Below are 23,464 nucleotides of genomic sequence, written 5' to 3' on the forward strand. Positions count from 1 at the left end.
TGTCTACAGTTACCTCTAAATCAAAATTACCAACCGACAGGAGCCAATCATTCTGATCCAGTGTGCTCAATGCCAGATACCTATTATTAGTAGGAATCTGAAAGATTGGGCATCTGCTGGGATTCTGAGGCCTACTTATAGTGTTCACCTGGGGGACCCTACCTAGATGGCTATAAAAATATCCCAAAGGGTGCACACCCACACTATTCTAGCCCAGTGCCAGCGATGCCGCTCTAAGTAACACAGTCGCAACATGTTGGGGATGTCTAAAGTTTATAATTACACATTCACCTCTACAGGTTTTCCTAGCATTGCCAATCCAAGAAACCCGTCTAGTAGATAATATCTGGTCCGAATAATTTGTAGGAAACCCACAGTTTTTGTTCAACCAAGAAACTGTTTTTCGTTTAAGTGAATCATGTGATTCATGTCGTGAATTAGGTAGTGAAGAATCTAGGGGTGGAACATTTGAGAGAACGACAACATATGGCTCACACTCTGGTGGTAGATTAATGGGGCGTATTTTTCTCACTGGGACTGAAGACCACACTGCTAGTTGAAGCCACTTTAGTCTGAGTAGTATTGCCGACCGTTCGGCTTATCTCCCTGGAATTAGATGTACTTACTCTCTCTATCATCGGCATCTGTACAGCATTTCCAGGTTGTTCCACTATCTCCCTCTGTATTAGACTCTGATCATTGATTATTTGAGTTAAGAGGCCACCCAGTCTAGTCACTTCAGCTGTCAATGAATCTATCTTTTCTACAAGTGGCTTAACAACAACTTCTAATTTAGCTTCAAGTACCTTGGCTATATGACCCAAAAAATCAGAATTCATATCTATATTGATGCCACAATTGTTGGTCATGGTCTCCTTATGGCCAATAGTACTTCTCTGTACTGGTTCAGATATTAGCTTGTGTTGTGCACCCCCCGCTTAAACTGCGTTTTCCTACACTTCCTTACCGCTCTCTTAACAGGAGAGCGTAATATTGAAATGACCATGGAATCATCTGGTGGGTCCTGATCTAATACATCCTGGTCTACGGCCGTTATTACCGGAATCTCCACTAATAAAGCATCAGTGACAAGAGGTGCAACAACATTTGGACTACTACTAACGTCAGGGGGAGAAGATGATATTTCCGGGAGGCTCTCCCGGCCCAGTGATTTCCTTCTATCGTTATTAATCTTACTCACCACCTTGACTAAGTAATTATCCATGGTTGATTTGTTTTTAGCCATTAGTGTGCACAATAATTCACTTTAAACTCTCAGTACTATGTAAAAAACCTCAAGTAAATACTACCAAAGCAGTGTTTAAGCCTTACAAATACTTCTTGAATAATGTCCCAGACAATAATCACAAATTAAAATAAACAATCGTATTACTGTGTCCAATGCGTACTTGAGTAGCGCAACAGTCAGGGGGGTAGCCTCGGTCTAACCGAACTGCAACAGGCTGCCCCACCCTTCTCCCTTCTCCCGGACGTGAAGGGAGCAACTCAACTTACAAAGTGCCTCCGGGCACGATCAGGGCGGGAGAGTAAAAGTGCCCGCAAAGCTCTCTAGGAGCTGTAGACTCCGGCCGTACGATGGTGCGAGGAAGCGACAGGAAGACCAACCGCATCACCCCCCCAGGAGCTGACCTCCGGTTCTGCACGTCTCACAGTAGCAGGTGGGTCCTATATCAGCAATATATGCCTTGTTCCTTTTATAATCTATTCGGCGCAGTCGTCGGGCGGCTATAGGATCTCTCGTCGTCCGTGAACACCTCTCCAACCCTAGCTCAGGGCAAGGGGGGTGGCCCAGCCCAGCCTCTACCGGACCCTGACGGCCACAGACGGCCAGCCCTTTGCCCGGGCTTAGCCCGGCGCCACCCGCGCGCGTCCCGCGAAGCGGAGGGAGCCTCTGCTATTTCAGCGCCTCAGTGCGTGATGATGGGCGGAAGTGGTGTGCTGCCGCTGCGTGTCCTGGGAGCTGTAGTCTCCCCCAACTGCGGCCAATAATCGCGTTCGGCGGCAGGGGAGACCCACAGCGTTGCCGTCCCAGTTAGAGGTGTCAATGGCCAGGTAGGTGCAAGCTTCCGATATTTCCCTCACAGAGTTTGAAAATGCCCCCCCCAAGGAAATTAGACAAGGACTTGCTGACCAATTTCTCCAAGATTTTAACTGGAAATGGTAGAAGGGATATTGGACGGAAATTGGCCGGCAACGATGGATCTAAGGAAGGTTTCTTCAGTAATGGGGTGACTATCGCCTGCTTCCAGCCACTTGGTACAATTCCTACATTCAGAGATTGGCAGCAGATTTGCCATAAATCCAAGAATAGGTCGGGGCTAAATTCCTTCCAGATCTTGTGAGGAAGGGGATCAAGAGGTGACCCAGATGAAATCTCCCGCGCTATGCTATTGAAGGAATCCTCCGTGGGGAGTTGGAAGTATCTCAGAGAGAAATCTCTCCTGATGTCTGCCATAGACGGGGGGATCTCAGTAACACTCTGATCAAACCCACCCACGATGTTATTAACCTTGTCAATGAAAAATGTAGCAATTTCATTGCACAGGTTTTGTGATGGCTGAACAGTGCTAGCCAGGCATCCCGGATTACTAAGGTCTCTGACGATGTTAAAGAGAGCCCTGGTTTCATTAGATGCCTGCAGAATGGAGTTAGCGTAGAATTGCGACTTGGCCTCCCTGATAGCCGTCTTGTATTGATGTTGTATTATTTTTAGGGCTTTTTTATCTGCTTCTAAATACCGCCTACGCCAGATTCTTTCGGCCTGACGGCGCGCTAAGCGTAGCGCTTTAAGCTCCTCACTGAACCAAGGGGCTGATGGAGTATTACGCATTCTAAGCTTTTTATTTGGTATCAATCCCTCCAACACTTGGTTGATGGAGTTACTGTAGCTACTGTAGTTCTCTCCAGGCGTCTTCTCTGGGTCAAACAAATTCCGTCTAGAGAAAAGAGGGACTATGCCCCTCTTGGAGAGCTTAGCCCAGTCCCTTCCCCACCTGAAGTTAGCTGGTTTGTTCCCTACCGATTTTTCTCCATGTAAAAACAACCTAAATTGTATTAAGAAGTGGTCCGTCCAGTTTAAAGGAGAAATGCTAAGTACCTCTGTTTCAGACGGGTTTGCAAACACTAAGTCAAGCGTATGGCCTCCCTCATGTGTCGATTGTTGGATAAGCTGATGGAGGCCGCAATTCTCACAAGTATGGTTCAGGGTTTGTAAGTGATTCCCAAGACTCCCTGTCTCCCATAGATTGAAGTCCCCCAAAAGCAGCAATCTAGAATGTGTGGCAGCCAAGGCGACAATGGTATCCAATAGTGCCTGATGGTTAAAGTCCATGCCTGGGGGTCTGTAACAGACCATCCCCGTCAGCATTCTCCCTTTGGCCTCCTGTAGGGTAAAGCCCAGGGTTTCATATCCTGCTATGTCTTTAATCGGTAGTGGGGCACAATCCCACTTCTTCTTAAAGATTAGTCCTACCCCACCTCCTCTCCCCGTTAAGCGTGGTTTCTGCAGAATCTTATAGCCAGCAGGGCATGCCATTCCTAGTTCCACTGAGGAATTCAGATTTATCCAGGTCTCAGTTATGAACAGCAGATCCAGGTCAAGGTCTTCCAGCAGGTTACAGACGTCTTGATAGTGCTTAATGAGAGACCTGCTATTGATCAAGCCGCATGTCAGGACCTGCTGAAAATCCTTCTGCTGCCTGTTGCCTAATTTTAAAAGAGTGTCTCTAGAATAGCAACGTCTGCCTGTGCAGTTTAGGGCAGCATTACTGGCGCTGGGCGTGACCGAGGCGCGGACGGGCGCAGACAGGCTTGCCTCTGGCGCGCCATTGGCGCGCCCGCTGCGTGCGCGCGTTCCTCTCATTTAAATACAGTGGGCCGCTTGAGCGCTAACAAAGATGGCGCCCGGAGGATGTCCCTACGATGGTGTAATATCGCCAAGAGCGAAATGGTAGTTGTTTTAAAGTGCAAGTAAGTGGGCACAGTAATTTAAAATACAATATCACAGTATTACAGTAGTTTTTAAAAAGAAATTGTCTCAAGGCGGGCTAATTACATCAAAATATCGTCAACGACTAAATAAATACACCGTACTTGTGCCCCTCGGCGGAGCGTTCTGCGGTCCCAATTAGGTGTTGAATAACGTCTCTTTGATGCTGCGCGCCTGCGTTCCTCACATTTAAATACAGTGGGCCGCTAGAGTGCTAACAAAGATGGCGCCCGGAGGATGTCCCTACGACGGTGTAATATCGCCAAGAGCGAAATGGTAGTTGTTTTAAAGTGCAAGTAAGTGGGCACAGTAATTTAAAATACAATATCACAGTATTACAGTAGTTTTTAAAAAGAAATTGTCTCAAGGCGGGCTAATTACATCAAAATATCGGCAACGACTAAATAAATACACCGTACTTGTGCCCCTCGGCGGAGCGTTCTGCGGCCACAATTAGGTGTTGAATAACGTCTCTTTGATCATGAGAACAGTCCAACCCGAACTGCCAAGCCAGGCCCTCCCTGGACTGGAAACAAGCATCCTAGGACCGGTTTCGGGGTTTCACCCCTCTTCAGCCAGGATAACTTGATTCCAGTGGCACAGTGAGCCCGGGACCCACGTCTGGGCATACCCGGCACACTTAGGGCGAGAAAGCAAAAGACACACAATTGATGGACGGAATGCAGAACAAATCAAAACATTCACCCCCAGTCAAGAGATCTGGGTTAAATCCATCATTCTTTTGCTCACCATGCCACCCCAGTTTAGACCTGGCCATGTGCAAATCAGTCTTGACCCTGTGCCTCATGGGTGGGTCCCGTGCTCTCCATGCCACTGGAATAAAGCTATCCTGGGTGAAGAGGGGTGAAACTCCGAAACCGGTCCTAGGATGCTTGTTTCCAGTCCAGGGAGGACCTGGCTTGGCAGTTCGGCTGGACTGTTCCCATTATTTGACTGGCATCACCTGTGTACACGTAGCGTGCATGTTCACCATAAAGAGTATCCTGGTGCTGAAATAACATATTTATTGCTACCATATTCAATTTCACTCATTTTATCACCCCCAGAAGGATGAACAGCTGAATGAACCCGCCAATGATTGAAACATGTGGCCATGAGGCCAATCACAGGTCCTATCGTGGGAGCTTTAGACTACTAAGCCAGCAGAACTGGCTGTGTTAGTTGTTTGCTAAGTGGCAATGGCCCATACGGATTGCAAAAGGAAATCTGGTTATTGCAATCAGTCCCCAGCGCTGGTGAAAACACCTCCACTTTTATTTTGAGATAGCATTTGCTTCAGTGTGCACCAGGGAAACCACCTGCACGCTGCCCGTCTGGCTGGCCCACAAAACTTGCATAGTAGGCGGTTTAAAGGTCAAATGCATAGTAATCCTAGGCACATAATAGAATTAAAAGAATTACTATTTTAGAGATTGCTCCTCAACTAGATCGGTCACCATCCACCAATGATGTTCTCCCAGGGCCTGCTATGCGTTTCTAAGAAATACACACCAGCATGTGACAATGACCCATAGGTGCACCTGCTCCTGTTGAAATAAGGATGCCACTTGCGTGCTGCCAGTCTAGCTGGCCCCCAAACCTGCCTAGCATTTGGCGGAAGGGTCAAATGAGTAGTAATCCCAGTCCCATAATGACATTAAACATATGCAGTCACAATACTTAGTAATTGATGCAACTTAAGTGCACATTCAAAGACTGGGTGCAACAATTTTAGTAAGCTTATCTTAATTTCCTATTTCCGTGTAAAACAGAGCACTCACAGCACAGAATGGGAACGTGATATATTAATGTTTGGATTCTACTGTTCTGCTTTGCTATGTGCGAACGTTTATTCTACCTGCATTTTCACCGAGCCCGGGCAAATACTTTGCCTTTGAGTGCTCTACATTCCCTAAGGAGAAGACCATTCTGATATGTTTTGTATTAATCTGGTGCCCCTTTGTTGGCGTACACCCAGTAGCTAACAGTGGCCTTAATGTAGCACCGGCCCTGCATATACAATCGACTCACAATGCTGAAAATAGCCCTAATAGCATTAACCGCAGTTCTCTATGAAAGTACTTTGCATTCCCTTTTCGAAAACTCCTAAAAATGTAGCGTGCGAAGAGGTTAAAAGAGCAAAAAGCCTCCAATGAATACCTGGTAAGGCATTATATGCTCCTAGATCTGCTTTCACTATAGCTCAGAATCCTCCTAGAAAGCTCAGTGGGAGAGACACAGCGCTACCCCAAGACGCCTAAGGAGGCCACCGTTGATAAACCATAAGACTTCCTTAACTCAGTTCAACTCTCCGACCCTATCACACAAGGTATGTCATTCCCAGAACTCGGTAAAGTTTCTTCCTGAATAGAATGTAAATATGATAAAGAATAAACATGGCTTGAGAAAGGAAAGCTGACCTAGCTGCAAAAGACCCTAACATATTCCTTGAGCCCAGCAACATAATCTGCACATACGGACATTTTAGAAAAAATAAACCGTGATCTGGTGAGACTGCCCGCCACCACCTTCTTCTGATAATTCAATAGTTTGGGCCCTCCTCTAATATTTAACACTCGTACACTATATATGAGCAGTGGTAGGTGTTGCTTCATTCGTTATTACCTTCAAACTCCTGCATCTAACAAGACACCCAAGCAAATGAGAGTGCTCTTGTCATTTAACATAAAGATATCCCTGCAGTACACAAGTTAAGTCTAATGGGCCCCAGAGGGTTGCAGCTCCCCCGCCCGCTGCGAGCATATATGCGTCCTTGCAGCACTAGGCATAGACACACGACATCTGAAAAGTACTGACTACGTGTACATCAACAGTTAACCCTGGTTCCTGGCGGAGGCGCCCCATCCACAGGTGCAGTGCCCAGCAGTCTGAGGGGCGTTACTCTTTAGTTTACACATTAATGATATCCCCATGTCCGTCACGGCTTGTTGTGCCGGTTGAACTGAGGGGACGCAACTCCTCCCCCATATTCCCAAACTTCCTGCCTGCCTGCTCTGATGTGTATTTAGGCAGATGGGGGCTCGGCCGCGCAGCGGATGTGACGCCGACGCGCCGAAGGCGCGCCAAAGGCAAGCCCGTCTGCGCCCGTCCACGGCCGTACGGGTCCAGGGGCCAGCCACTATGCCCAGTTCGTGAATTACTCGGCCATGAAGTTGAAAGAGATGTATGGGAAGTATGAAATAGCTGATAATATCCGTCTCAGTTTAAATAAGTCGGGTATTTTTAAGCAGAGACTTACTCACCCTGAAATTCTGCACAACTCTGCTTCCGCCTCCCCCACAATATTGCATGCCCTCAATACTTCTCACAGTAAGGAAATAATGGGTCTCTCAGTCATGTATTTGAATACACGGTCTATGGTGAAACACCAACTTGAAATTTATCAACTTTTACAGTCTGAAAAGTCCGATACACTTCTTCTTACTGAAACATGGCTTACTGAAGAGTCCTCCCCTGACATTTTAGCGGCAGTACCAGAGAATTACTACATCCTGCAAGCTAGTCGTCCCCCAGGAAAAGTGGGGGGTGGGGTTGCAGCTATCATCCATAAGGATCAGCAGTTTAAGTCATTAGGGGTTACCGGTCTTCCCTCTGTTGACAGTTTAGTTCTTAAACTTGAATCCCCCCAGTCATCTTTCACTTGCGCTCTTTTTTATAGACCTCCTTGTTATATGCCTACACTTCCCCAGGCAGTGGGTGAAATTATTTCTCACTTAGGCATCAACCACGCCCGACTTCTCATTATTGGTGATTTTAATTATTGGCCCCACGACGAACACGAGAGTGCCAGCTCAATAGAACTGATAGATCTTCTGTCCGGAATGAATTGCATCCAACATGTGCGCGAAGCTACCCACATAAAGGGGCACACGCTGGATCAAGTCTGGACAGCTAAGCTGACGATCTCGACCCCCCTCATTTCCCCTTGTACTTGGTCGGATCATCATTTTATTTATTTTATTCTTTCTGACGTTCGCCCCACCAAAATCCAATTGACAAAGAACTGTACGTCCAGAAATTGGAGAAGTGCTAATATTGATTACCTCTGCTCACTTTTAACCGCTACGGCCCCGTCTGTACCGGAATCGGTTCAAACACAGGCAGCGAACTTCAAATTATGGCTTGAGTCCGCATGCGACTGCGTCGCCCCTCTTAAGTCCCCTAAGATTTTTAGACCCCACGATGCACAGCGATGGTTCTCTGATGATCTAAAGACTAAGAAGCTGGCATTGAGACAAGCAGAACGCAGATGGAGACTTCACTATCATGTAGAAGATAAGACCACTTACACTAACTTGATGAAAGAATACAAAAATTCCATTCATCAAGCCAAAATAGATTATTTCTCTAAGAAGGTTCTAAACTCAGCTAACAAATCTAAAGCTATTTTTTAAATAGTAAATGAGCTCTCTAAACCAGACAGAATCACGTTGAAACCGATCCTCTCACAGTCCCTCTGTGATTCTCTCAACTCATATTTTATGGAGAAAATCACTGCCATTAAGGCTAGTATTTTGACCGCCGCCACCTCCACAGACATTTCCAAGATTTGTAGATCATCATCTCAGCTGACTTTGATTCCCACTATTTCTCAGGAGACCTTCCTTGGTTTACTTAAAAAAGTTGGCTCTGGTTCTCCAACTGACTGTTGTCCTCCTCACGTCCTTCAGGACGTTTTTTCTAAATGCCCAGATCCCCCACTCTCTCTTCTTAACAATTCACTTAAGTCAGGCATTGTTCCTGACCTTTTTAAAAGTGCGGAAATTATCCCTATTTTAAAGAAGCCTGGCACGGATCCATCTACTCTTAGTAACTACCGCCCAATCTCATTATTACCTTACCTTGGTAAGGTTCTAGAGGCATATGTTTCGACTCAACTTAGTGCTTTAGTCAAACAGTCCCATGTTTTGGAATCTCACCAGGCTGGGTTTCGACCCGCCCATTCTACAGAGTCAGTCATCTTGACAGTTATGGATGATCTTAGAGGGGGTAGCGGATAGGGGCCTTACCCAAGCCCTGGTCCTCCTGGATTTGTCAGCAGCTTTTGACACGGTTGATCATAACATCCTGATTGACCGTGTCTGTAATGCCGGGATCCAGGGTCTGGCTTTAAAGTGGCTCTCCTCCTACCTCAGTAACAGGTTTCAATCGGTACATCTTGCCAACTTCTCTTCTAACAAAATGGAGTTGACCTGTGGCATTCCCCAGGGCTCCTCCCTTTCCCCGCTCCTCTTCAATCTGTACCTCCTTCCCTTAATCTCCTCTTTGCGGGAAAGAAAAGTTGGGACATATAATTACGCTGATGATCTTCAACTGGTCTTCGACATTAATCTCTCTCCATCATCTGTGTCTCATTTTCAAGACACTATGATCTTCATAAGCGAATGGATGAACGAAAATCAATCAAAGCTCAACCCTGATAAATCTGAGCTGATCCTCACTGGTGGGCTTGCTAATCCATGGAACTCCAACTTTTGGCCTTCTACCCTGGGCAACCCTCCCCTTCCAGTTAGCTCGGCCAAAAGTTTAGGTATAGTGATAAGCAATGACCTATCTTTGAAGGCTCCGATCAGCTCGTGGTTTCTGCTGGGTTTTTTCAACTGCGTAGAATTAAGAAGATCAGCATATTTCTGTCTCGAGAAGCCCTGACTTTAGTGATTTTGGCCTTGGTCATCTCACGACTGGACTATGCCAATTCACTCTATGTAGGCATCCCGGCTTACCGCTCAGATGCCTCCAGCTATTCCAGAATCAGGCTGCTAGACTGATCTTTCACCAACCTAAATGACATCGCATCAGACCACTGATGAAAAGCCTCCATTGGCTCCCAGTGGCAATGCGTGGTGTATTTAAGTTGGGATGCACTATTTTCAAAGCTCTTTACGGCAACAGTCCAGCCTTCATCTCTTCCAAGATTCTACGCTTTGCCCCCACTCGTAACCTACGATCTTCCTATCTGAATCTGTTAGTCACTCCCACTTTTAAACACAAGAAACATGGTGATTCCCGATTTGCAGTCTTAGCTCCTCAGTTCTGGAACTCGCTCCCCGTGGAGCTGAGGTTGGTCACCTCCTATGCACTTTCCAGAAAACAGCTGAAGACATGGTTGTTTTCCCAGGCATATGACAATTAGGCTCACCCCTCTGCTGCTGCCTTACTTCCACTTCAGCGCCAAGAAACCATCTGGTGAACGTGCGCTTGATAAGTATTTTATAACATAGCAAGACTCCAACACCTTTGTTAGGCACACAGCTGCTGCAGCACGCAATGCGATCTCCATCCTGGAGACCATCTCCCGAAATCTGGCAACCTGCAGAAAAAAGAAAAGAAAAACTGTGGCTTCCAGAAGACCTCCAGCGTGTGGGAATGGCGAAGGTGTTGTCTCTGGAGTAGAGAGGCGAGGAAAAAGACTTTGCTGCCGCTCTGCAGCTCTTTAAAGAGTTATTGCCACCAAAACCAGAAAAAACAGGTCCCGGCAAGATCCGGGACCCGTTTTGCCCCCGTAGCCCCGGAAGCGCTTTAACTGCTTCCGGGGCATGCCTGTTTGTCCTATGACAGAGAGTGGGAGGTGGGCGCCAAGTGCATCACCAAGTGCTGGCCCGGCCCCCTGCCGAGGCAGTGTCCCGGGAACCAGCACAATCGCCATATTGGCGGCGTGACAGAGTTCCCGGTGGCGCCTTGGAAATATGTCAGTTTTGATCTGTGGGTATATATTTGCACTTCTCACCTTTTAATTTAAACTAGACATATGAACTCAAATTGCATACAAGCACACACATATTAGCTTACTTGTGTCTGTGTGTTACTTAACATTCCGCGACCTGTATGCAAGCAGTTAATTAGACTATTTACTCCTAACTAACAAGTAAGCTAACTCTCTTCCTACACGAGATCGGCGTGAGACTGATCATGCAAAATCACATAATGCAATGAGTTTGATTTCCTCCTTTCCGTTGCCCTTGACACATCATGATCAAAAGCAAGTCCGCAACACGAAAGCTAAACTAAAGCATTCTACTCCCTGTCTAGAAGAAGAAAAGTGCTATATAGAGTCAAAATATAGGATTGCATTATATAAGATTAGAATATGTGATAGCTCAATGAGATGCAGGGAAGAAGTAAGGAGGAGTGAAATTAGAGCCTCAATAAAACAAAAATGAGACCGAATGTTTAGGGTGCTCCCAAGAAAACATGTGGACGGGGATGTTGGTAATGGAGCACCAGATAGTCATATATCAGAGAGTCTTACAAGTTAAATCAGGAGCAACTACATTTAACTGTCGCTGGATTAAAACTTTCCTATACTTTATGGTATTTCCTAAAGTCACCTCTCACATTGGAAGGAGGAAATTCTAATATCTAAGCCTCATTAAAATTGCCCCATCATTCTCACAAGGAAGTAGGCATTTCCTGCTTCCATACCCTCATAATTTGTTTTCCAGCAATCATAAGTGCAGATAAGATAATACGGCCTGTTGTCTGACAAAAAATATAGTGATTGGGTCAAGTTCATAACTTCTTCCTCTAATTAGATTAAGACAGGATTGGATAGCAACATACATGGCAAATTAGCATTTTCTGTCTTCTGTGTTCTACATTGTTGGCATATTCCTGGATCCAATGCTTTCCTTTTTTCATATCCTGCCAGGGGGAATACTGAAGTAAAACACGGTACAATGATGTAATGCCCTTAATTGTGCAAGTGTTAAAACAAAAAACATATATGAAGAGCTTGCTTAATGTATAAAGGGTGATTGAGTGCATCTAGAAGATTTGCCCATATCTCAGCCCAGCTGGCCAAGGTTTTTCCACTGGAAATTCACTATAAAGGTTTGCACTACTGGAGATTCGACTTCCAAAATAATTTCATCACTCAGGACTCCCACGATATACCTTGCTTTTTCTTTAAAAGGTGCTTATTAAAGTTATCTCCAGTTTCCCAAAAAGGAAGTGTTAGGAATGGGGGTCTCTATTTGGCATTGGTATACAGACTGTTCAAGTAGGGACCCTTCCTTCTAGTCAGGATGAGTAAAGTACACACGTAAGTTTGCCTGTGCTCACCTTCTGGTAGCTTGGCACAGATCAGCAGGCTAAACTACAAAGGCAATGTGTAAAGCTTTTGTGTATAACCCACAGTAACACAGTGAAAACACCACAATTGGATACCACACCAGTTTAGAAAAATAAAGTATCTTTAGCTAAACCAAACAAAACCAATTCAAAATAAATCTAACATACAGATATCAAAATATGACTTTTAAAAGATAAAATCAGTTCTCTCCATTGGAATCTATGGGTGCATCACTTTTTGAGCAAAGTATCTTAGATGCGTCAAAATTACAGGAAGAAACCAGATGCAGCGAAAGTGATGCGTTGGTTACTTACTCACAGGGACGGTGAAGCGTCATTTCCTTGCTTCAGGGGAGGTGATGTGTCGGGTCCTTGCTGAAGAGGAGGTGATGCGTCCGTTTCTTACTGCAAGGGGAGGTGATGCCTCAGTTTCCTACTGAAAAGCCCAGCTTCATTGTAGAATTGGCACACAGATGCGCTGCATGAGAAAATCCAGGGGTTACGGGTCGATACAGCGGCGATCGAAGCATTGCTTTGATTTCTGGAGCCACAGACAGGTGAGGTGTTGATGTTTCCAGGCGCACTGCAGAACGTTTTTCGAAGTCAGAGCGGAGGTTTCAGACTTCGGAGATTTGGCACTCGGGACTCGGGCAGCAGTGATTTCCCGGGCGTCAGAAGTTTCAGCCACACCACAGTGATGCGTGTGTTTTTCAACAGCACAGCCGTTTGAGGCAGGAAAAATGGCACTGGAAGGGCGATGCATGGATTTTCAGCAACAGGAGCAGCAAAGTAACCTCCAAGGGCCTGAACTGGAGTTGACACCACAAGGTAGGTTAGAACTCCCTGCAGTGGAATTCAGGGATGCTGCAGGTGATGTCTATGGGTCCCTGAGACTTCTTAACAGGCAAGCTCTACATCAAGTCCTTGGAGAATCTTCTCAAGCAGGATACACAACAAGGTTCAGTCTTTGTCCTCTCCAAAACAGAAGCAGCAACTGCAGGCCAACCCAGCAAAGCAACACACAGCAAAGGGGTAGCTCTTGTCCTTGGTAGAAGATCCTCTTGGTCCAGAAGTGTTCTAAAGTTCTGGGGTTTTAGGTCTAATACTTATACACCTTTTTCCCATTGAAGTCTTGGTCAGAAAGTCTCTCTTGCTTAGAAAAAAACTGTTCTGTCCTCCCTGGTCCAGCCACACCACATGGGGTGGAGACAGCATTGTGCAGGGCAGTCACAGTCTATTAGGGTGTTAGTGACAACTCCTTCCACCACTCTAGCCCAGGAAGACTCATCAAGAAATGCAGGGCACACCTCAGCTACCTTTGTGTGAGTGTCTAGAGGGAATGCACAAGCAGCCCCTGTCAGTCTGAAACCAGACAGTGAATCCACAAGCAGGCAGAGGCATACAGGATGGTAAGGCAAGAAAATGCCCACTGTCTAAAAGTGGTATTTTCAAACATACAATTTAAAATCCACCTTTCATAAAAAATGTGTTGTTAAATTCTGAGCTTAAAGAGCTCAAACTCCAAATCACTAGCTGTTCCCAATTGAAAGTTACACTTGTGAAATGTTACAAGGCAGCCAATGATAACCTATGAGAGAGCTAGTCCTTACAAATGTGAAAAACGAAATTGGCAGTATTTTACTATCAGGACATGTAAAACACACCAGTACATGTCCTACCATTCACATACACTGCACCATGGCCATGGTGGTACCTTGGGCCTACATTAAAGATGTCTTAAATATCGTAAAAGGGAAAGTCAGGGCTGGCAAGTGGGTGCGCTTGCCAGTTCGACATGGCAGCCTAAGACTGCGCTCCCAGACACTGCAATGGCACAAGCCTGGGACATGTTCAAGGGGCTAGTCATGTTGGTGGCACAACCAGTGCTACTGGCCCACTAGCAGCATTTGATTTACAGGCCCTGGGCACCTTCAGTATACTTTTACCAGGGACTTACCAGTAAATCAAATATGCCCATCATAGAGACAAATCATAATCACAATTTACGCAGGGAGCACTTGCACTTTAGCACTGAACAGCAGTGGTGAACTGCCCAGAGCACCTAAACTAGCAAAAACGAAGTCCAGCACACAGTAAAAAAGTACAAGAGATAGAGGCAAAAAGTCTGGGGAAACCACGCTAAGGATGCCAGGTCGAACATGAAATATTTGGTAACACAATTTTTTGTTAAATTTTGTGAAACATTTTAATTTGCAAATTTAACAAAAATTTCAATTGTCCAGACTTTCCCCTTTCGGCCTGGTGAGATAAATTGGGTCATGAAAGATCCTAGGCATATCTGTTTACCCCCAAGGATTTCTAGATATGAATATTAGTGGAGGCTTACAGAACTTCCTGGTGTCACCCGAGACTTGAGGGACTATAGCTAAGGTCTTAAACTGAGTCTGCTCAAATGGCATATGTGGCTGAATTTAAACAGACCAAATCAGCTTTCAAGCTGCCGAAGAAAATGGAAAGTTAACGTTATCACATTATTCTTCAAGATTTAGCACCAGTTTTCCTTTGTAAAGTATTAGAAAAGACACCAGTATGATAATGGCTGATCCCTTCTAATTCTATGCATCTAAAGTAAATTATATATCTGTTTATGCTTTTTATTTTGCCAAATAAATCTAGATATTAAAGCATCTAATTTCTGAAAAAACTAAGTAGAATAAACAGAGGTGATGACATATATAGATATAGGAATTTCAGTAGTGAGATCAAAATATGCCTTGTTCCATTTCTGAATCATCTTGGCCTTTCATGTGTCAACTGACTGCAGGTAAATCAGCAACAATATATGTCACTTTGACTGATTCAATATATACTCTGTGATGCTAAACAATCTGTGTTTACAGTAACGATTGAATGCAGTCTATGCCTCTAATTGAAAAATTATTGTAGCTTATTTCCTAATGAAAGGTTCAATGTAGATGCCATTGAGTGTTATCAACAATGGACAGCCTTCCCTTGTTCCTCTCTTAATTGATATATGTGGGGCTAGTACGTCTTTAATCAGTGCCTTTGCCTGTGGTCAGAACATATTTCTTGAACTCAATTAGTAAATTTGTGGCCTAATCTTTTTTTTTTATTATTATTTTTATAAGCAGATACAATCACAATCACTGTTGCAGGGTTAGCCAAGAATGGCAGTGGTCGTTCGTACAATGGTACATATGTAGCTGGTCCCTACTGCTTGTATTTTTAAGAGCGAAAGGGAAGAAAGGAGGAAAGGACAGAAAATTTAGTGTTGAAACAAAAGAGGGATAGGACAGGCATGTAGAGAGGTACAGTCGCTTGACATTACATTTGCAATAGCAGTACATGCTGTATTACATCTGACAGACAATCCGGGTGTTCGAGTCCACATGCGAGCTCACGCGGGCTATGTTAGGGCTCCACACAGCAACCACCATGATACTTGATAAAATGCCTTTCCCATATCTAAAAATATAATTGCAGTTGGTTCGTTTAGTACTTAGACTTACTTAATCAGGCATACGGCCAGGTGTTTGTGGGAGTTTGAATTATGCTTTGGAATAAATCCATGCTGGCATTTTGATGATAATGGTACCAGCCCATCTGCCTTCCCACTTGTTAGAATTTTAGAATAGATCTTGAGGCCAGAGTTCAATAAAGATATTAGCAAGTGTGATTTGCAATCCTGTAGGACTTTTTTGAAAAACACAAATATTGTAGCTTCCTTCTGTGAAGGTGGAACTCAACCAGTCTCCATGATGTATTTAACTATATTAAAAATAAGGGACATATGCCACCAGCAAGTAATTTGTATACCTCAACCAGTAAAGTGTCAGGTCCTGTTGCCTGACCTGAAGCTAAGCTTTGCATTGCCTTCACTTTTTCTCTAAATTGCGCTCTTTTTCTACACCTTTTGTATTGCGGCTCAGAGAGTTTTGGAAGTATGAAGTTATCTTAGAACCCATATTCTGTTCAGAATAAGCTGTGCATAACAATGGGAGGAAGCAGAGCTGATTTCACTAGCCTCACCAAAATTAGATTAAAGTTGGCCTATGCAGATTGAATATTGTGCTGACTTTCTTTCTCTATGGCCACAGTTGCAAGATGGCAAACTGCTTTCCTCCACATTCAGTTTGCTGGGCTATTGTTTCTGCACAAATTGCTTTGATTTGCCCTTTCATTCTGAGTCTGCTTTTTGTTGTGGGCACATATTTCATTTGAATGCGGTCACAGGAAAGTGGCTAGATAAGATTTTGTGTGTGAAGCTTAGATTCAGATAATTTTGCCTGAGTTTGAAAAGGAATTCATTAGCAAGTGATGTGCCCTCATCCCACACAAGGAGCAAATCGCCGACATACCCTATTCATATAGGTATATGATGATATATATAGATTAGGTATGTCAACAGTTTGTTCCTTGTGTGGGATGGGGAAACATCACTTGCTAACGAACTCGGGCAAAATTATCTAAATCGAAGCTTCACACACAAAATCGGCAAAAAAAAATACACATGAGGCTACATTGAAAAGACGCTGCGAGCAACAGTGTTTTACGCGCTCCTAGCCATCACCGAAACACACTGAAGTGGAGCAACTATTATGGGGAGTTGGTAAGAGCTCACTGCATTTGTAGTGAGTAGTGTGATTTTGATGAAGAAAGCAATCATATCTTAAAAAGATTTCAACAAAGACGGTATCTCGATAAGGTCCTGAAACAAGCCCAGGACAAAATACAGGGCCAAATTCAAGAAACTGTATTGTTCAGAAACAAAACCAAATAGTTGGATAAAAAATCTAGCTTAACTGAGGGAACCTCCCCACGTTTCATTATCACCTTTAATAAAAAATCTGGAAGAGTCAGGAAACTTATGAAGAAACATTGGAATTTGCTTAAAGCCAACACCATCATTGGGAATTAAATGAGTGACTTTCCTGCTGTTACATATAGAACACCTAAATCCATTAAGGACATAGCAGTACGTAGCCTTAGTACACCTACCAATTCCACATGGCTTGCACTACCTGATTTCCACAAATGTGGAACTTGCAAATCTTGCAAAGATTATTCAGGTGTCTTGTGTTAAGTATACACATAGATAGTTGACACCAAACTCATTTTCCACTCGAAGGGAGCCTTGTTCAATTCAGATTTAGTAAAAGTCAGTTTATGCAATATGAAACAATGTGTGGACAGTAACTGGCTGAAGATTAACTTGGAAAAGACAGTGAAGTATGAGAAGTTTACTTATTTATTTTGCACTCCCTGCATGTGTACGCCACCAGGAACAAACTGGTGGTGAATCTTAAGAAAACCCAAGTGGCCTTATTGGGCAGGAAGCAGTACAAAGGTGGCGGCTGGATGTACTACAACGCTCAAATCTCCGTTGGCAAAACCTACAGGTAACTGGGACTCCATATCAACTCAAGGGGCACACTAAACACCGCCACAAAATTGTCATTAAAGGCACACCTCTTAGGGTTAGCCTCTCCAAGCTCTCAAAAAAACTGACTGGCCCTCATCTAGCTGCAATGTTGGAAGTCATGCGAGCCAAGATAGGCCCCACTCTGTCGTACGGTTTTGAAATCTCCCTTGGCAAGTTCAGTACCATCCTTAATCAATACACATTTAAAATCTACAAAAGGGTGCTTTGGCTACCAAGTAGTTCATCTGCTGCCCAGATCTGATTTGAGCTGGGCCTCCCAAACTATACTTTGCAAAGCATGGGGTCCTTTCTCAACCTCTGTCATAAGCTGAAGCAGGCGAGAGCTGGCAGCCTTGAGTCCTTGTCATGGTGGGATTTAAGTGCTTAAAACTGCAGTGGTCCACACAGCCAGAATTTCAACTAATGCAGGTCACAACTATCAACAGATGATCTTTGGTCCAGGTATAAAGCTTTTAAATTAAGCATCAAAAGCGCACCCAATCCAATCCAATCCAAAATCAGCTTTATTCGACGTGAGTCATAAAAGCAATACAAAACAGGTACAGGTACGTAATACACAATTAAAATAACAATACACATAAAATTGAGACTACTTAAAATATTTACAATTGTTTAAAAATACATGTAATGTGAGTAAAAAAAATCATTACAGGTGACAACCAAAACAATTAGCGCATTACTAACTAATATTCTTGATTCTTATTACCCATGCCCACCCCAGGAATTTAGCAACGGCCACAACTATTACCGGGTCAGTGCAGGTTCGAAGGAGTCTTCCTGCCTCAACACTCCGTCTAGTACCTAGTGGTTTGCAAACAGGGGTCAACCATACACGCCTCGGAGTCGCATAGGCAGGGCAAGCAAAAAACATGTGTGCTAAAGTTTCCATCTGGGAGTTACAGAAAGAGCATGTGTTGCTACTCAAGGACCCCCACCGGGCTACAAAAGAGTTTAGAGGCAACGCTCCCACATGCATCTGGAAAAATAGCTTCCTATCTAGCACCTTGGTAATAAGATCCCAAAAATGTTCTAACCTTGGAGCAGTTTTAAGACTCAAGAATTCATCAGTTAGCGAAAGGGATTTAGTTTCCTGAAATACCTTGGCATTTACCAGCTCCCAATATTTCTCTTTCAATAGAGCTTTAGATGGAAAGGTAGCAGCCAGTGGGTTCTCCCAAAGTTCGCTCATCCCCAAAACCTCAAGGGATTTTCTGATCTCTTTAAGCCAAACAATCTTTCGAGAGCCCACCAAAGACATTATGTCAAGAAAACCCTCCGCATACTTGGATAATTCCGGGGTAGTCCATAGGCGACGCCAGTAAAGAATAGGTCGAAGCCTGGCTATATCGGCTATCGAGTTCTTCCCAAGGTCGTATCTTAGGGGTACTATTGGTGTGCTCTGTGGGAGAGAAATAATACTACGAAAAAACCTATTTTCCGAGATGGTTAAGGAAGACAGGTTCTCGTAGCCCCACAGTTCCGCCCCGTAAAGAGCAGAACTCACTGCTTTAGCACTATAGACCTGTAACACAGGTCTAATAGGTTTTGAAGGAGACTTCTTAAATGCACCAGCTAATGCTCCGACCAGCTGCCTATGTTTTAGGGTGGACAAATCTTTCTGTAATTTCCACGAAAAATTGTTTTGGATGTTAACACCTAAATAATTGAAAGCCTGTACCTGATCTAGAGGATTTTTAAACAAAACAAAATTGTTTTTAAAAGTTTTATGTGGCCGAAATACCATAAGTTTAGTTTTTTTAATATTAACTTCAAGGCCACGGTCAACACAAAAGGTCTCAAATATATCCAATGAACGCTGAAGTCCGCAGGGTGTTTTAGCAATTAAAAGTGTGTCGTCAGCGAACATTAGGATAGGGACCTTAGTGTTGGCAAGAATGGGAGCATCAACGTGGGCTTCCAAAAGACGATCCGCTATATCATTAATATATAGGGAGAATAAAGTAGGAGCCATTGCACAACCTTGCCTAACACCTCTTTGGACAGGGAAGTCCTCAGTCGTTAATCCCGGGCCTCCCCATCTAATACTGGCAGTGTTATCCGCATGCAGCCTCTGGATCAAGGAAAACAATCCGCCGTAAAGCCCTAGATCTTTCAATGTCAACCAAAGTTTATGACGGGGGACTAAATCGAAGGCCGCCCTTAGATCCTCAAAGACCGCATACAAGTTCCCCTTACCCAGGACGACCGTCTTCCAATACAAGAGGATAAAGCGGAACACCTGGTCAATAGTACTAGTGTACCGTCGAAATCCTGCCTGAAAGGGAGATAAAATATTATCTGACGCTATCCAGAAGTGAACTGGATTTAAGATCAGTCTACCAATAATCTTCTGGATAGCGTCAATCAAGCTAATGGGCCGATAGTTCTCAGGTAGCGAGCGGTCCCCCTTTTTAAACACCGGGATTATTTCCGCCGCTTTCCATGAGTTAGGAATTGGAGCACCATGCGCCAATGCATTAGCGAACAACTGTATGTATCTCCCCCATCTAAGCTTGTCATACAGGAAAACATCCGCAGGTATACCGTCCGGGCCGGGGGCTTTACCAGAGGCCACACCAGCGAGTGCTAATTCCACCTCTGAACTAGAAAAATCATCTTCAAGTTTAAACAACTGGTGGGGCTCCTGGCTCGCAAAGGAATCAGTGGGAGAGGCATACAGCGGTTTAAAATACTCAACCCACTTCACTTGTGAGACATTATTTTGGGGGCGCTCAGGCTGGCCACCAGAACCCCACTTAACAATACTCCAGAATAATTTACTATTACTCTGTAGGCTTGCTTCAAGGAGGGCCTCCCATTTTTTCCCGTCCCAAAGGCGTTTGGCCCTATCAACACAACTCTTATAGATGACTCGTCTGCGGCGAACCAGGGAAACATCCCCACCCTTCAAAGCTTTTCCAAGTAGTAACCTGGCCTCCCTACATTCCTTATTATACCAGGAGGCTTGGTAGTTAATGCCTCTTGGTCCTGTTTTAGCTTTAATGAGGAAATAAGATTTCAAGCTGACAAATAAGCTATCATGAGCAGATGTTACATCCCGCAGATTCCCATCAGAAGCAAAAACTGACTCTATGGCATTAATGGAACCGTCCACCTCGTCCAAAATTGTAGATAAGGTGGCAGGTCTCCCCATAAGACCAGACCATCTTAGACGGCGCATATCGTTGGATTGCACCACCTCAGGAGGAATCAACTCCCCATTCTCTACGGGAGCACTAACAACCTTCCACCATCTATGAAATAGACAGAGAGGGTTATGATCACTCTCAGGAAGGGTCACTATCTTCATATCAGCGAGGGAGTGCCATAAATTCATGTCAGCCAAAATAAAGTCAATTCGACTCCTACTCAGCCCATTATCAAATGTGCAGGCGCCCTCTCGGTCACTAGGCAACCTACCATTCACGGCCCTCAAGCCCCTCTCCATACAAAGAGAATTAATTTGAATGGCAACTTCAGACCACCTTGATAGAGGGGACAACTCCAGAGGTGGGATACCCCAACATATCTCTTCATTGTCCTGTGAGTCCCAATAGTTTTCAAGAAGGGGTTCGAACGTTACATTAAAATCTCCGGCTATAACGATAAAAGTATCAGCTGAGTAAAGATCAAAGAGACGTAAAAGATCGTCAATAACCAGGGATTTAGCACCCCTACAACCCCTTACATACACATTGTATAAGTCAATTTTGCCCAATGATCCAAGATCAAGCCTCAGCAGTTGAATGTCTCGGTTTCCCGTGTGAAGGAGCTTAGCATTCAGACACAATTCGCTTCTTAGCCAGATAGTTAGGCCCCCAGATGGACGACCGTGGGACCCCTTAATTGCCGGGGTATGAAAGTTTAAGTAACCCACACAAAAGCATGGTTCTAGGAGCCAAGTCTCCTGAAATATACAGATGTCCATTGTGTTAATAAATGTGACCCAGTCTGGAATGGCTAGTTTAGAATTTAGGCCAGCGATATTCCAGGAGCATAATGAGCCGCCAGACAGTGAATGGCCAACCAATTCAGGGATGGTACGTTGCGAGTCTACTGATAAGCCACTGGTGACTAGGTCAGGCCCCTGACATAATTCCAGGGCAGGAATAGAGGGGCAGGTTTTGAGGGATACCGGGATATGGCACACAGGGATGAAATAAGGGTCAGTACAGGGACTGACTTTAATAGTCTCTTGGTACTCAGTTACCACAGCCCTTACACCTCTGGCCCAATGACCAGCACCCCCCTCGTTAGGTAGTCAGTCAATATTATCCAGGGAAGAACCAGCCATCACCCTGTCCCTACCTTGACCACGCTTAATCCCCCCTAGATCGTGCGGGGGGTAGCTACGCAGTTGGATAGAAGAGCCTTCCGGAGGACTAGACCTGAATTCCAAAGATAGGAGGTTTTCTGCAAGGTAATTATTTTTAAGAGTCAATTCAATACAATCTACTGGGACGCTAGATGAGGAAAGTCTAGTGGCTCTGAAAATATCCTCCCTGATGACTGAACGGCATCCCCTCACATGTCTCAACCAATGGATCGCCTTGTTAGTCGGTGACTCAGGAGACTCAATGCCGCTATGGACAGACAGTTTAGGAACATTGGTCATAAAGATTTTATTAAGACAAACAAAGGTATTACCTTTAGGTTGGACATTATGAGCACCCCGACCACCCAGTGGTTTAGCAGAGTCGCTTTGCCCCCCCGCCTATCCATACAATTTGTTCTGACCTGCGGGGTACTATTAGAATTAGCTAATGGGCGACCCAAAGATAGAATCGTACCTGCCTTAACGGCGTTACTGTAGGTGACTTTACCTCTGGGACAGGGGATGGAGAACCCGGGTGTAACAATCTGTGCACCTAATGGATGAGCTGGGGCAGTTAAGGGGGTAGTTGTAATGCTACCAGGGGCGGACGATGGAACAACAGGACCCAACTCAATTTTACTGGTCAGCGACTCTATCACTGTTTTCAATAGACCGATTTCGTCCCTCAACAATTTCACCATTTTAATAAGACCGTGTAAGGTATTGTCAGGTAACTCCCCAAGATTAACTACGAGGAGTATAGGGGAACTCAACGAAGGTTCAGCAGAAACCACATGAGCAACTTCCTGCTCATTCATCAAAGGGGAAAACCTATTAGAACAAGGAACAGTAGGAACACTGCAGCCAGAGTCAGTTACAGGAGACAAAAGAGGGCCACCCCCATCAACCGAACCCTCAGATACAGACACTTTGCAACCTCCCTTAGGAGCACTTGATGTGGTCTTACAGCGAAACATTTCCAGGACAATAAGTGCAGATGTAGAAAAGTTAAGTCCAGAGTCAGCAAAGGATGAGGCAACAGTCTGTCCGGCAGCCGACAGTGGCTGATCGCATCCCAATATAGCCTCACATTCCTCCACCAGGTCATCAATACGTAACAAAGCCCCCTCCGGGTCAGGCTGTTTTGCCCGACGAGTCTTCCTCAATTTCCGCACTTTGGGCAAAGAACTATTACCCCCTTGACCCCCAGAACTCCCAACGAGCTTCCTCTTGCCCATTCGGGAACAGGAACAACAACGTTAGAGTAGACAACGGGGCACAACAGTTTAGGACACACCACACAAGATGGCAGCTCACCTTTGGATGAAGTTCCACTCCTACAACAATCAGTTGCAAACGACCAAGGGGATGGCCCGGCCCGGCCTCCTCCCGGGCTCAGCCCGGCGCCGCCCGCGCGCGTCCCGCGACGCGGAGTGAGCCGTTCGATTTTAGCGCCTCCAGGCGCGGAAGTCGTCGTGGGGGCGGTGACGCTGCCGGGGATGCTGGGAGTAGTAGTCCCCGCCACACCAAGCAGCAAGCGCGACCAGCACCAGCACGCTAGAAGGAGCGTCCACCTTCGGCGGCCGTGCAGCAGCCCCTGGTCAACTCCGGTCCCCAGGTAGGA

Source organism: Triturus cristatus, chromosome 2_1 (assembly GCF_964204655.1).
Source record: "Triturus cristatus chromosome 2_1, aTriCri1.1, whole genome shotgun sequence".
In the NCBI taxonomy this organism is placed as follows: Eukaryota; Metazoa; Chordata; class Amphibia; order Caudata; family Salamandridae; genus Triturus; species Triturus cristatus.